This window comes from Brachyhypopomus gauderio, unplaced genomic scaffold (genome assembly GCF_052324685.1).
Source record: "Brachyhypopomus gauderio isolate BG-103 unplaced genomic scaffold, BGAUD_0.2 sc159, whole genome shotgun sequence".
NCBI lineage: Eukaryota > Metazoa > Chordata > Actinopteri > Gymnotiformes > Hypopomidae > Brachyhypopomus > Brachyhypopomus gauderio.
The window spans coordinates 279,166-293,824 of record NW_027506980.1 but is presented as its reverse complement, the minus strand read 5'-3'; the positions used below and the strand labels follow the sequence as shown (position 1 = coordinate 293,824).

Here is a 14,659-nt window from a genome sequence, read left to right as displayed (position 1 = left end):
AGGTCTTGACAAGTGAGAAATTGAAGGAAGGGCGAATTTTAGACAAGCTAGCAGAAAAGTGTGAGTGACATTGATGTTGCATCCTTTATGCATTGGCTCATTTCATCAAAAGCCAGCAAACAGGAGGAATGTGCTTGTTGGGTTTTTCTTTTGAGGAAGAACTATGTAAGCACAGCAGCATCTGGTCTCTGTGGCGCAATCGGTTAGCGCGTTCGGCTGTTAACCGAAAGGATGGTGGTTCGAGCCCACTCAGGGAAGATGTATGTTCCTTTCTCTTCTTTTTTAGACGTATTTTGTGCAAACAGATTAACTAAATTTCAACATTTCACTCAAACAAATCAGCCTCTCGCCCAACGTGGGGCTCGAACCCACGACCCTGAGATTAAGAGTCTCATGCTCTACCGACTGAGCTAGCCGGGCGATTTTTGTAGGACCCCAAAGGCACTTGCTGTCGCCACATGTTGACATGTTGAGCAGGACCTGAGCTATGTTTGTGGAATTTGTGCAGAAACTAAAGACCTTCACCCTTAAACATTCACTAAACCTGGTGCATGATCTCACATCCCAGAGATTGAGAATCTGGCAAACTAACAATCGAACTGGTCAGGTAACAGCAGCATTTGAAGTGGGGTCAAAAATGTACCATTAAAGGCACTTGACATCTCAGCTCAGTTTCGTTGCATAGCCTCTTTGTAGTTGTTGAAAAAACGTTTTGTAGCGGAAGAAAACATTAATTTACTGGAAGACAATCTAGTGATCGCTCTTAATATCAAAGTAAAACATGTACTCTGTCCTGATAAAATTTTGAGCATGTGCATTTCACCTTGGGATTTAAAGTGTTTCCCTTTAGTCTGAGTACATCAGCTGAAGGCAGCTTAACTTCTTTTTTGGTTCTTGAAGTCTTTTTTTATTCTCATCCGAAAGGCATAGCCTATTCTGTTCCAGAAAACATTGGGGATTCCAATGTATCAATGACCTAGTTGGGAAAATAATTGCTGAACTCTGTAATGATCCTGATCTCAGCAGTACCAAGTGCCACAAAGGTCCACAAATCAGTTTACTCATGTATTTTATTGCCTATGGTTTGGTTTGTAAATGTGTGTTGGTGATATGGATGCATTCATGATAGCACATTTTCTGGACAAAATGCGTCTTGGAGCAGCTCCTGCAGTGCTTCCATCAAATCTGTTTTGAATAGGTTTTGGGTGCATTTTCACAAATAATTTCAAAAGCGTCTTATCTAAGAGGACATAACCCTGCAACTGAAGGCAAGGGAGCTACACTGTGTAAACTGGTGAAAATCATACACATTCCGATGACTGGTGGACAAAAGGATCAAAACTTTGACAGGAAAAGGGTCTACAAACTGACCTTTTGTTTGAAGACCTGCAGGTCTTGACAAGTGAGAAATTGAAGGAAGGGCGAATTTTAGACAAGCTAGCAGAAAAGTGTGAGTGACATTGATGTTGCATCCTTTATGCATTGGCTCATTTAATCAAAAGCCAGCAAACAGGAGGAATGTGCTTGTTGGGTTTTTCTTTTGAGGAAGAACTATGTAAGCACAGCAGCATCTGGTCTCTGTGGCGCAATCGGTTAGCGCGTTCGGCTGTTAACCGAAAGGATGGTGGTTCGAGCCCACCCAGGGACGATGTATGTTCCTTTCTCTTCTTTTTTAGACGTATTTTGTGCAAACAGATTAACTAAATTTCAACATTTCACTCAAACAAATCAGCCTCTCGCCCAACGTGGGGCTCCAACCCACGACCCTGAGATTAAGAGTCTCATGCTCTACCGACTGAGCTAGCCGGGCGATTTTTGTAGTACCCCAAAGGCACTTGCTGTCGCCACATGTTGACATGTTGAGCAGGACCTGAGCTATGTTTGTGGAATTTGTGCAGAAACTAAAGACCTTCACCCTTAAACATTCACTAAACCTGGTGCATGATCTCACATCCCAGAGATTGAGAATCTGGCAAACTAACAATCGAACTGGTCAGGTAACAGCAGCATTTGAAGTGGGGTCAAAAAGGTACCATTAAAGGCACTTGACATCCCAGCTCAGTTTCGTTGCATAGCCTCTTTATAGTTGTTGAAAAAACGTTTTGTAGCGGAAGAAAACATTAATTTACTGGAAGACAATCCATTGATCACTCTTAATATCAAAGTAAAACATGTACTCTGTCCTGATAAAATTTTGAGCATGTGCATTTCACCTTGGGATTTAAAGTGTTTCCCTTTAGTCTGAGTACATCAGCTGAAGGCAGCTTAACTTCTTTTTTGGTTCTTGAAGTCTTTTTTTATTCTCATCCGAAAGGCATAGCCTATTCTGTTCCAGAAAACATTGGGGATTCCAATGTATCAATGACCTAGTTGGGAAAATAATTGCTGAACTCTGTAATGATCCTGATCTCAGCAGTACCAAGTGCCACAAAGGTCCACAAATCAGTTTACTCATGTATTTTATTGCCTATGGTTTGGTTTGTAAATGTGTGTTGGTGATATGGATGCATTCATGATAGGACATTTTCTGGACAAAATGCGTCTTGGAGCAGCTCCTGCAGTGCTTCCATCAAATCTGTTTTGAATAGGTTTTGGGTGCATTTTCACAAATAATTTCAAAAGCGTCTTATCTAAGAGGACATAACCCTGCAACTGAAGGCAAGGGAGCTACACTGTGTAAACTGGTGAAAATCATACACATTCCGATGACTGGTGGACAAAAGGATCAAAACTTTGACAGGAAAAGGGTCTACAAACTGACCTTTTGTTTGAAGACCTGCAGGTCTTGACAAGTGAGAAATTGAAGGAAGGGCGAATTTTAGACAAGCTAGCAGAAAAGTGTGAGTGACATTGATGTTGCATCCTTTATGCATTGGCTCATTTCATCAAAAGCCAGCAAACAGGAGGAATGTGCTTGTTGGGTTTTTCTTTTGAGGAAGAACTATGTAAGCACAGCAGCATCTGGTCTCTGTGGCACAATCGGTTAGCGCGTTCGGCTGTTAACCGAAAGGATGGTGGTTCGAGCCCACTCAGGGAAGATGTATGTTCCTTTCTCTTCTTTTTTAGACGTATTTTGTGCAAACAGATTAACTAAATTTCAACATTTCACTCAAACAAATCAGCCTCTCGCCCAACGTGGGGCTCGAACCCACGACCCTGAGATTAAGAGTCTCATGCTCTACCGACTGAGCTAGCCGGGCGATTTTTGTAGGACCCCAAAGGCACTTGCTGTCGCCACATGTTGACATGTTGAGCAGGACCTGAGCTATGTTTGTGGAATTTGTGCAGAAACTAAAGACCTTCACCCTTAAACATTCACTAAACCTGGTGCATGATCTCACATCCCAGAGATTGAGAATCTGGCAAACTAACAATCGAACTGGTCAGGTAACAGCAGCATTTGAAGTGGGGTCAAAAATGTACCATTAAAGGCACTTGACATCTCAGCTCAGTTTCGTTGCATAGCCTCTTTGTAGTTGTTGAAAAAACGTTTTGTAGCGGAAGAAAACATTAATTTACTGGAAGACAATCTAGTGATCGCTCTTAATATCAAAGTAAAACATGTACTCTGTCCTGATAAAATTTTGAGCATGTGCATTTCACCTTGGGATTTAAAGTGTTTCCCTTTAGTCTGAGTACATCAGCTGAAGGCAGCTTAACTTCTTTTTTGGTTCTTGAAGTCTTTTTTTATTCTCATCCGAAAGGCATAGCCTATTCTGTTCCAGAAAACATTGGGGATTCCAATGTATCAATGACCTAGTTGGGAAAATAATTGCTGAACTCTGTAATGATCCTGATCTCAGCAGTACCAAGTGCCACAAAGGTCCACAAATCAGTTTACTCATGTATTTTATTGCCTATGGTTTGGTTTGTAAATGTGTGTTGGTGATATGGATGCATTCATGATAGCACATTTTCTGGACAAAATGCGTCTTGGAGCAGCTCCTGCAGTGCTTCCATCAAATCTGTTTTGAATAGGTTTTGGGTGCATTTTCACAAATAATTTCAAAAGCGTCTTATCTAAGAGGACATAACCCTGCAACTGAAGGCAAGGGAGCTACACTGTGTAAACTGGTGAAAATCATACACATTCCGATGACTGGTGGACAAAAGGATCAAAACTTTGACAGGAAAAGGGTCTACAAACTGACCTTTTGTTTGAAGACCTGCAGGTCTTGACAAGTGAGAAATTGAAGGAAGGGCGAATTTTAGACAAGCTAGCAGAAAAGTGTGAGTGACATTGATGTTGCATCCTTTATGCATTGGCTCATTTAATCAAAAGCCAGCAAACAGGAGGAATGTGCTTGTTGGGTTTTTCTTTTGAGGAAGAACTATGTAAGCACAGCAGCATCTGGTCTCTGTGGCGCAATCGGTTAGCGCGTTCGGCTGTTAACCGAAAGGATGGTGGTTCGAGCCCACCCAGGGACGATGTATGTTCCTTTCTCTTCTTTTTTAGACGTATTTTGTGCAAACAGATTAACTAAATTTCAACATTTCACTCAAACAAATCAGCCTCTCGCCCAACGTGGGGCTCCAACCCACGACCCTGAGATTAAGAGTCTCATGCTCTACCGACTGAGCTAGCCGGGCGATTTTTGTAGTACCCCAAAGGCACTTGCTGTCGCCACATGTTGACATGTTGAGCAGGACCTGAGCTATGTTTGTGGAATTTGTGCAGAAACTAAAGACCTTCACCCTTAAACATTCACTAAACCTGGTGCATGATCTCACATCCCAGAGATTGAGAATCTGGCAAACTAACAATCGAACTGGTCAGGTAACAGCAGCATTTGAAGTGGGGTCAAAAATGTACCATTAAAGGCACTTGACATCTCAGCTCAGTTTCATTGCATAGCCTCTTTATAGTTGTTGAAAAAACGTTTTGTAGCGGAAGAAAACTATAATTTACTGGAAGACAATCCAGTGATCGCTCTTAATATCAAAGTAAAACATGTACTCTGTCCTGATAAAATTTTGAGCATGTGCATTTCACCTTGGGATTTAAAGTGTTTCCCTTTAGTCTGAGTACATCAGCTGAAGGCAGCTTAACTTCTTTTTTGGTTCTTGAAGTCTTTTTTTATTCTCATCCGAAAGGCATAGCCTATTCTGTTCCAGAAAACATTGGGGATTCCAATGTATCAATGACCTAGTTGGGAAAATAATTGCTGAACTCTGTAATGATCCTGATCTCAGCAGTACCAAGTGCCACAAAGGTCCACAAATCAGTTTACTCATGTATTTTATTGCCTATGGTTTGGTTTGTAAATGTGTGTTGGTGATATGGATGCATTCATGATAGCACATTTTCTGGACAAAATGCGTCTTGGAGCAGCTCCTGCAGTGCTTCCATCAAATCTGTTTTGAATAGGTTTTGGGTGCATTTTCACAAATAATTTCAAAAGCGTCTTATCTAAGAGGACATAACCCTGCAACTGAAGGCAAGGGAGCTACACTGTGTAAACTGGTGAAAATCATACACATTCCGATGACTGGTGGACAAAAGGATCAAAACTTTGACAGGAAAAGGGTCTACAAACTGACCTTTTGTTTGAAGACCTGCAGGTCTTGACAAGTGAGAAATTGAAGGAAGGGCGAATTTTAGACAAGCTAGCAGAAAAGTGTGAGTGACATTGATGTTGCATCCTTTATGCATTGGCTCATTTCATCAAAAGCCAGCAAACAGGAGGAATGTGCTTGTTGGGTTTTTCTTTTGAGGAAGAACTATGTAAGCACAGCAGCATCTGGTCTCTGTGGCGCAATCGGTTAGCGCGTTCGGCTGTTAACCGAAAGGATGGTGGTTCGAGCCCACCCAGGGACGATGTATGTTCCTTTCTCTTCTTTTTTAGACGTATTTTGTGCAAACAGATTAACTAAATTTCAACATTTCACTCAAACAAATCAGCCTCTCGCCCAACGTGGGGCTCCAACCCACGACCCTGAGATTAAGAGTCTCATGCTCTACCGACTGAGCTAGCCGGGCGATTTTTGTAGTACCCCAAAGGCACTTGCTGTCGCCACATGTTGACATGTTGAGCAGGACCTGAGCTATGTTTGTGGAATTTGTGCAGAAACTAAAGACCTTCACCCTTAAACATTCACTAAACCTGGTGCATGATCTCACATCCCAGAGATTGAGAATCTGGCAAACTAACAATCGAACTGGTCAGGTAACAGCAGCATTTGAAGTGGGGTCAAAAATGTACCATTAAAGGCACTTGACATCTCAGCTCAGTTTCATTGCATAGCCTCTTTATAGTTGTTGAAAAAACGTTTTGTAGCGGAAGAAAACTATAATTTACTGGAAGACAATCCAGTGATCGCTCTTAATATCAAAGTAAAACATGTACTCTGTCCTGATAAAATTTTGAGCATGTGCATTTCACCTTGGGATTTAAAGTGTTTCCCTTTAGTCTGAGTACATCAGCTGAAGGCAGCTTAACTTCTTTTTTGGTTCTTGAAGTCTTTTTTTATTCTCATCCGAAAGGCATAGCCTATTCTGTTCCAGAAAACATTGGGGATTCCAATGTATCAATGACCTAGTTGGGAAAATAATTGCTGAACTCTGTAATGATCCTGATCTCAGCAGTACCAAGTGCCACAAAGGTCCACAAATCAGTTTACTCATGTATTTTATTGCCTATGGTTTGGTTTGTAAATGTGTGTTGGTGATATGGATGCATTCATGATAGCACATTTTCTGGACAAAATGCGTCTTGGAGCAGCTCCTGCAGTGCTTCCATCAAATCTGTTTTGAATAGGTTTTGGGTGCATTTTCACAAATAATTTCAAAAGCGTCTTATCTAAGAGGACATAACCCTGCAACTGAAGGCAAGGGAGCTACACTGTGTAAACTGGTGAAAATCATACACATTCCGATGACTGGTGGACAAAAGGATCAAAACTTTGACAGGAAAAGGGTCTACAAACTGACCTTTTGTTTGAAGACCTGCAGGTCTTGACAAGTGAGAAATTGAAGGAAGGGCGAATTTTAGACAAGCTAGCAGAAAAGTGTGAGTGTCATTGATGTTGCATCCTTTATGCATTGGCTCATTTCATCAAAAGCCAGCAAACAGGAGGAATGTGCTTGTTGGGTTTTTCTTTTGAGGAAGAACTATGTAAGCACAGCAGCATCTGGTCTCTGTGGCGCAATCGGTTAGCGCGTTCGGCTGTTAACCGAAAGGATGGTGGTTCGAGCCCACCCAGGGACGATGTATGTTCCTTTCTCTTCTTTTTTAGACGTATTTTGTGCAAACAGATTAACTAAATTTCAACATTTCACTCAAACAAATCAGCCTCTCGCCCAACGTGGGGCTCGAACCCACGACCCTGAGATTAAGAGTCTCATGCTCTACCGACTGAGCTAGCCGGGCGATTTTTGTAGGACCCCAAAGGCACTTGCTGTCGCCACATGTTGACATGTTGAGCAGGACCTGAGCTATGTTTGTGGAATTTGTGCAGAAACTAAAGACCTTCACCCTTAAACATTCACTAAACCTGGTGCATGATCTCACATCCCAGAGATTGAGAATCTGGCAAACTAACAATCGAACTGGTCAGGTAACAGCAGCATTTGAAGTGGGGTCAAAAATGTACCATTAAAGGCACTTGACATCTCAGCTCAGTTTCGTTGCATAACCTCTTTATAGTTGTTGAAAAAACGTTTTGTAGCGGAAGAAAACATTAATTTACTGGAAGACAATCTAGTGATCGCTCTTAATATCAAAGTAAAACATGTACTCTGTCCTGATAAAATTTTGAGCATGTGCATTTCACCTTGGGATTTAAAGTGTTTCCCTTTAGTCTGAGTACATCAGCTGAAGGCAGCTTAACTTCTTTTTTGGTTCTTGAAGTCTTTTTTTATTCTCATCCGAAAGGCATAGCCTATTCTGTTCCAGAAAACATTGGGGATTCCAATGTATCAATGACCTAGTTGGGAAAATAATTGCTGAACTCTGTAATGATCCTGATCTCAGCAGTACCAAGTGCCACAAAGGTCCACAAATCAGTTTACTCATGTATTTTATTGCCTATGGTTTGGTTTGTAAATGTGTGTTGGTGATATGGATGCATTCATGATAGCACATTTTCTGGACAAAATGCGTCTTGGAGCAGCTCCTGCAGTGCTTCCATCAAATCTGTTTTGAATAGGTTTTGGGTGCATTTTCACAAATAATTTCAAAAGCGTCTTATCTAAGAGGACATAACCCTGCAACTGAAGGCAAGGGAGCTACACTGTGTAAACTGGTGAAAATCATACACATTCCGATGACTGGTGGACAAAAGGATCAAAACTTTGACAGGAAAAGGGTCTACAAACTGACCTTTTGTTTGAAGACCTGCAGGTCTTGACAAGTGAGAAATTGAAGGAAGGGCGAATTTTAGACAAGCTAGCAGAAAAGTGTGAGTGACATTGATGTTGCATCCTTTATGCATTGGCTCATTTAATCAAAAGCCAGCAAACAGGAGGAATGTGCTTGTTGGGTTTTTCTTTTGAGGAAGAACTATGTAAGCACAGCAGCATCTGGTCTCTGTGGCGCAATCGGTTAGCGCGTTCGGCTGTTAACCGAAAGGATCGTGGTTCGAGCCCACCCAGGGACGATGTATGTTCCTTTCTCTTCTTTTTTAGACGTATTTTGTGCAAACAGATTAACTAAATTTCAACATTTCACTCAAACAAATCAGCCTCTCGCCCAACGTGGGGCTCCAACCCACGACCCTGAGATTAAGAGTCTCATGCTCTACCGACTGAGCTAGCCGGGCGATTTTTGTAGGACCCCAAAGGCACTTGCTGTCGCCACATGTTGACATGTTGAGCAGGACCTGAGCTATGTTTGTGGAATTTGTGCAGAAACTAAAGACCTTCACCCTTAAACATTCACTAAACCTGGTGCATGATCTCACATCCCAGAGATTGAGAATCTGGCAAACTAACAATCGAACTGGTCAGGTAACAGCAGCATTTGAAGTGGGGTCAAAAATGTACCATTAAAGGCACTTGACATCTCAGCTCAGTTTCGTTGCATAGCCTCTTTATAGTTGTTGAAAAAACGTTTTGTAGCGGAAGAAAACATTAATTTACTGGAAGACAATCTAGTGATCGCTCTTAATATCAAAGTAAAACATGTACTCTGTCCTGATAAAATTTTGAGCATGTGCATTTCACCTTGGGATTTAAAGTGTTTCCCTTTAGTCTGAGTACATCAGCTGAAGGCAGCTTAACTTCTTTTTTGGTTCTTGAAGTCTTTTTTTATTCTCATCCGAAAGGCATAGCCTATTCTGTTCCAGAAAACATTGGGGATTCCAATGTATCAATGACCTAGTTGGGAAAATAATTGCTGAACTCTGTAATGATCCTGATCTCAGCAGTACCAAGTGCCACAAAGGTCCACAAATCAGTTTACTCATGTATTTTATTGCCTATGGTTTGGTTTGTAAATGTGTGTTGGTGATATGGATGCATTCATGATAGCACATTTTCTGGACAAAATGCGTCTTGGAGCAGCTCCTGCAGTGCTTCCATCAAATCTGTTTTGAATAGGTTTTGGGTGCATTTTCACAAATAATTTGAAAAGCGTCTTATCTAAGAGGACATAACCCTGCAACTGAAGGCAAGGGAGCTACACTGTGTAAACTGGTGAAAATCATACACATTCCGATGACTGGTGGACAAAAGGATCAAAACTTTGACAGGAAAAGGGTCTACAAACTGACCTTTTGTTTGAAGACCTGCAGGTCTTGACAAGTGAGAAATTGAAGGAAGGGCGAATTTTAGACAAGCTAGCAGAAAAGTGTGAGTGACATTGATGTTGCATCCTTTATGCATTGGCTCATTTAATCAAAAGCCAGCAAACAGGAGGAATGTGCTTGTTGGGTTTTTCTTTTGAGGAAGAACTATGTAAGCACAGCAGCATCTGGTCTCTGTGGCGCAATCGGTTAGCGCGTTCGGCTGTTAACCGAAAGGATGGTGGTTCGAGCCCACCCAGGGACGATGTATGTTCCTTTCTCTTCTTTTTTAGACGTATTTTGTGCAAACAGATTAACTAAATTTCAACATTTCACTCAAACAAATCAGCCTCTCGCCCAACGTGGGGCTCGAACCCACGACCCTGAGATTAAGAGTCTCATGCTCTACCGACTGAGCTAGCCGGGCGATTTTTGTAGTACCCCAAAGGCACTTGCTGTCGCCACATGTTGACATGTTGAGCAGGACCTGAGCTATGTTTGTGGAATTTGTGCAGAAACTAAAGACCTTCACCCTTAAACATTCACTAAACCTGGTGCATGATCTCACATCCCAGAGATTGAGAATCTGGCAAACTAACAATCGAACTGGTCAGGTAACAGCAGCATTTGAAGTGGGGTCAAAAATGTACCATTAAAGGCACTTGACATCTCAGCTCAGTTTCATTGCATAGCCTCTTTATAGTTGTTGAAAAAACGTTTTGTAGCGGAAGAAAACATTAATTTACTGGAAGACAATCCAGTGATCGCTCTTAATATCAAAGTAAAACATGTACTCTGTCCTGATAAAATTTTGAGCATGTGCATTTCACCTTGGGATTTAAAGTGTTTCCCTTTAGTCTGAGTACATCAGCTGAAGGCAGCTTAACTTCTTTTTTGGTTCTTGAAGTCTTTTTTTATTCTCATCCGAAAGGCATAGCCTATTCTGTTCCAGAAAACATTGGGGATTCCAATGTATCAATGACCTAGTTGGGAAAATAATTGCTGAACTCTGTAATGATCCTGATCTCAGCAGTACCAAGTGCCACAAAGGTCCACAAATCAGTTTACTCATGTATTTTATTGCCTATGGTTTGGTTTGTAAATGTGTGTTGGTGATATGTATGCATTCATGATAGCACATTTTCTGGACAAAATGCGTCTTGGAGCAGCTCCTGCAGTGCTTCCATCAAATCTGTTTTGAATAGGTTTTGGGTGCATTTTCACAAATAATTTGAAAAGCGTCTTATCTAAGAGGACATAACCCTGCAACTGAATGCAAGGGAGCTACACTGTGTAAACTGGTGAAAATCATACACATTCCGATGACTGGTGGACAAAAGGATCAAAACTTTGACAGGAAAAGGGTCTACAAACTGACCTTTTGTTTGAAGACCTGCAGGTCTTGACAAGTGAGAAATTGAAGGAAGGGCGAATTTTAGACAAGCTAGCAGAAAAGTGTGAGTGACATTGATGTTGCATCCTTTATGCATTGGCTCATTTCATCAAAAGCCAGCAAACAGGAGGAATGTGCTTGTTGGGTTTTTCTTTTGAGGAAGAACTATGTAAGCACAGCAGCATCTGGTCTCTGTGGCGCAATCGGTTAGCGCGTTCGGCTGTTAACCCAAAGGATGGTGGTTCGAGCCCACTCAGGGAAGATGTATGTTCCTTTCTCTTCTTTTTTAGACGTATTTTGTGCAAACAGATTAACTAAATTTCAACATTTCACTCAAACAAATCAGCCTCTCGCCCAACGTGGGGCTCGAACCCACGACCCTGAGATTAAGAGTCTCATGCTCTACCGACTGAGCTAGCCGGGCGATTTTTGTAGGACCCCAAAGGCACTTGCTGTCGCCACATGTTGACATGTTGAGCAGGACCTGAGCTATGTTTGTGGAATTTGTGCAGAAACTAAAGACCTTCACCCTTAAACATTCACTAAACCTGGTGCATGATCTCACATCCCAGAGATTGAGAATCTGGCAAACTAACAATCGAACTGGTCAGGTAACAGCAGCATTTGAAGTGGGGTCAAAAATGTACCATTAAAGGCACTTGACATCTCAGCTCAGTTTCGTTGCATAGCCTCTTTGTAGTTGTTGAAAAAACGTTTTGTAGCGGAAGAAAACATTAATTTACTGGAAGACAATCTAGTGATCGCTCTTAATATCAAAGTAAAACATGTACTCTGTCCTGATAAAATTTTGAGCATGTGCATTTCACCTTGGGATTTAAAGTGTTTCCCTTTAGTCTGAGTACATCAGCTGAAGGCAGCTTAACTTCTTTTTTGGTTCTTGAAGTCTTTTTTTATTCTCATCCGAAAGGCATAGCCTATTCTGTTCCAGAAAACATTGGGGATTCCAATGTATCAATGACCTAGTTGGGAAAATAATTGCTGAACTCTGTAATGATCCTGATCTCAGCAGTACCAAGTGCCACAAAGGTCCACAAATCAGTTTACTCATGTATTTTATTGCCTATGGTTTGGTTTGTAAATGTGTGTTGGTGATATGGATGCATTCATGATAGCACATTTTCTGGACAAAATGCGTCTTGGAGCAGCTCCTGCAGTGCTTCCATCAAATCTGTTTTGAATAGGTTTTGGGTGCATTTTCACAAATAATTTCAAAAGCGTCTTATCTAAGAGGACATAACCCTGCAACTGAAGGCAAGGGAGCTACACTGTGTAAACTGGTGAAAATCATACACATTCCGATGACTGGTGGACAAAAGGATCAAAACTTTGACAGGAAAAGGGTCTACAAACTGACCTTTTGTTTGAAGACCTGCAGGTCTTGACAAGTGAGAAATTGAAGGAAGGGCGAATTTTAGACAAGCTAGCAGAAAAGTGTGAGTGACATTGATGTTGCATCCTTTATGCATTGGCTCATTTAATCAAAAGCCAGCAAACAGGAGGAATGTGCTTGTTGGGTTTTTCTTTTGAGGAAGAACTATGTAAGCACAGCAGCATCTGGTCTCTGTGGCGCAATCGGTTAGCGCGTTCGGCTGTTAACCGAAAGGATGGTGGTTCGAGCCCACCCAGGGACGATGTATGTTCCTTTCTCTTCTTTTTTAGACGTATTTTGTGCAAACAGATTAACTAAATTTCAACATTTCACTCAAACAAATCAGCCTCTCGCCCAACGTGGGGCTCGAACCCACGACCCTGAGATTAAGAGTCTCATGCTCTACCGACTGAGCTAGCCGGGCGATTTTTGTAGTACCCCAAAGGCACTTGCTGTCGCCACATGTTGACATGTTGAGCAGGACCTGAGCTATGTTTGTGGAATTTGTGCAGAAACTAAAGACCTTCACCCTTAAACATTCACTAAACCTGGTGCATGATCTCACATCCCAGAGATTGAGAATCTGGCAAACTAACAATCGAACTGGTCAGGTAACAGCAGCATTTGAAGTGGGGTCAAAAATGTACCATTAAAGGCACTTGACATCTCAGCTCAGTTTCATTGCATAGCCTCTTTATAGTTGTTGAAAAAACGTTTTGTAGCGGAAGAAAACATTAATTTACTGGAAGACAATCCAGTGATCGCTCTTAATATCAAAGTAAAACATGTACTCTGTCCTGATAAAATTTTGAGCATGTGCATTTCACCTTGGGATTTAAAGTGTTTCCCTTTAGTCTGAGTACATCAGCTGAAGGCAGCTTAACTTCTTTTTTGGTTCTTGAAGTCTTTTTTTATTCTCATCCGAAAGGCATAGCCTATTCTGTTCCAGAAAACATTGGGGATTCCAATGTATCAATGACCTAGTTGGGAAAATAATTGCTGAACTCTGTAATGATCCTGATCTCAGCAGTACCAAGTGCCACAAAGGTCCACAAATCAGTTTACTCATGTATTTTATTGCCTATGGTTTGGTTTGTAAATGTGTGTTGGTGATATGTATGCATTCATGATAGCACATTTTCTGGACAAAATGCGTCTTGGAGCAGCTCCTGCAGTGCTTCCATCAAATCTGTTTTGAATAGGTTTTGGGTGCATTTTCACAAATAATTTGAAAAGCGTCTTATCTAAGAGGACATAACCCTGCAACTGAATGCAAGGGAGCTACACTGTGTAAACTGGTGAAAATCATACACATTCCGATGACTGGTGGACAAAAGGATCAAAACTTTGACAGGAAAAGGGTCTACAAACTGACCTTTTGTTTGAAGACCTGCAGGTCTTGACAAGTGAGAAATTGAAGGAAGGGCGAATTTTAGACAAGCTAGCAGAAAAGTGTGAGTGACATTGATGTTGCATCCTTTATGCATTGGCTCATTTCATCAAAAGCCAGCAAACAGGAGGAATGTGCTTGTTGGGTTTTTCTTTTGAGGAAGAACTATGTAAGCACAGCAGCATCTGGTCTCTGTGGCGCAATCGGTTAGCGCGTTCGGCTGTTAACCGAAAGGATGGTGGTTCGAGCCCACCCAGGGACGATGTATGTTCCTTTCTCTTCTTTTTTAGACGTATTTTGTGCAAACAGATTAACTAAATTTCAACATTTCACTCAAACAAATCAGCCTCTCGCCCAACGTGGGGCTCGAACCCACGACCCTGAGATTAAGAGTCTCATGCTCTACCGACTGAGCTAGCCGGGCGATTTTTGTAGTACCCCAAAGGCACTTGCTGTCGCCACATGTTGACATGTTGAGCAGGACCTGAGCTATGTTTGTGGAATTTGTGCAGAAACTAAAGACCTTCACCCTTAAACATTCACTAAACCTGGTGCATGATCTCACATCCCAGAGATTGAGAATCTGGCAAACTAACAATCGAACTGGTCAGGTAACAGCAGCATTTGAAGTGGGGTCAAAAATGTACCATTAAAGGCACTTGACATCTCAGCTCAGTTTCATTGCATAGCCTCTTTATAGTTGTTGAAAAAACGTTTTGTAGCGGAAGAAAACATTAATTTACTGGAAGACAATCCAGTGATC

The 14,659-nt window shown here is 41.6% G+C and overlaps 14 non-coding genes across 14 annotated transcripts; 7 read left to right on the top strand and 7 right to left on the bottom strand.

The window, feature by feature from the left end:
* Nucleotides 1–347: 347 nt before the first annotated feature.
* trnak-cuu (transfer RNA lysine (anticodon CUU)) lies at nucleotides 348–420 on the bottom strand. The gene has a single exon. It is a non-coding gene; the product is annotated as a tRNA-Lys (tRNA).
* Nucleotides 421–1,574: 1,154 nt separating this feature from the next.
* On the top strand, nucleotides 1,575–1,648 carry trnan-guu (transfer RNA asparagine (anticodon GUU)). Its single transcript has one exon. It is a non-coding gene; the product is annotated as a tRNA-Asn (tRNA).
* Nucleotides 1,649–3,127: 1,479 nt separating this feature from the next.
* On the bottom strand, nucleotides 3,128–3,200 carry trnak-cuu (transfer RNA lysine (anticodon CUU)). Its single transcript has one exon. It is a non-coding gene; the product is annotated as a tRNA-Lys (tRNA).
* A 1,154-nt stretch (nucleotides 3,201–4,354) lies between these two features.
* Nucleotides 4,355–4,428, top strand: trnan-guu (transfer RNA asparagine (anticodon GUU)). The gene has a single exon. It is a non-coding gene; the product is annotated as a tRNA-Asn (tRNA).
* Nucleotides 4,429–5,744: 1,316 nt separating this feature from the next.
* Nucleotides 5,745–5,818, top strand: trnan-guu (transfer RNA asparagine (anticodon GUU)). Its single transcript has one exon. It is a non-coding gene; the product is annotated as a tRNA-Asn (tRNA).
* Nucleotides 5,819–7,134: 1,316 nt separating this feature from the next.
* On the top strand, nucleotides 7,135–7,208 carry trnan-guu (transfer RNA asparagine (anticodon GUU)). Its single transcript has one exon. It is a non-coding gene; the product is annotated as a tRNA-Asn (tRNA).
* Nucleotides 7,209–7,297: 89 nt separating this feature from the next.
* On the bottom strand, nucleotides 7,298–7,370 carry trnak-cuu (transfer RNA lysine (anticodon CUU)). Its single transcript has one exon. It is a non-coding gene; the product is annotated as a tRNA-Lys (tRNA).
* Nucleotides 7,371–9,914: 2,544 nt separating this feature from the next.
* Nucleotides 9,915–9,988, top strand: trnan-guu (transfer RNA asparagine (anticodon GUU)). The gene has a single exon. It is a non-coding gene; the product is annotated as a tRNA-Asn (tRNA).
* Nucleotides 9,989–10,077: 89 nt separating this feature from the next.
* Nucleotides 10,078–10,150, bottom strand: trnak-cuu (transfer RNA lysine (anticodon CUU)). The gene has a single exon. It is a non-coding gene; the product is annotated as a tRNA-Lys (tRNA).
* Nucleotides 10,151–11,467: 1,317 nt separating this feature from the next.
* trnak-cuu (transfer RNA lysine (anticodon CUU)) lies at nucleotides 11,468–11,540 on the bottom strand. Its single transcript has one exon. It is a non-coding gene; the product is annotated as a tRNA-Lys (tRNA).
* A 1,154-nt stretch (nucleotides 11,541–12,694) lies between these two features.
* Nucleotides 12,695–12,768, top strand: trnan-guu (transfer RNA asparagine (anticodon GUU)). The gene has a single exon. It is a non-coding gene; the product is annotated as a tRNA-Asn (tRNA).
* An 89-nt stretch (nucleotides 12,769–12,857) lies between these two features.
* trnak-cuu (transfer RNA lysine (anticodon CUU)) lies at nucleotides 12,858–12,930 on the bottom strand. The gene has a single exon. It is a non-coding gene; the product is annotated as a tRNA-Lys (tRNA).
* Nucleotides 12,931–14,084: 1,154 nt separating this feature from the next.
* Nucleotides 14,085–14,158, top strand: trnan-guu (transfer RNA asparagine (anticodon GUU)). Its single transcript has one exon. It is a non-coding gene; the product is annotated as a tRNA-Asn (tRNA).
* Nucleotides 14,159–14,247: 89 nt separating this feature from the next.
* Nucleotides 14,248–14,320, bottom strand: trnak-cuu (transfer RNA lysine (anticodon CUU)). The gene has a single exon. It is a non-coding gene; the product is annotated as a tRNA-Lys (tRNA).
* Nucleotides 14,321–14,659: the final 339 nt, after the last annotated feature.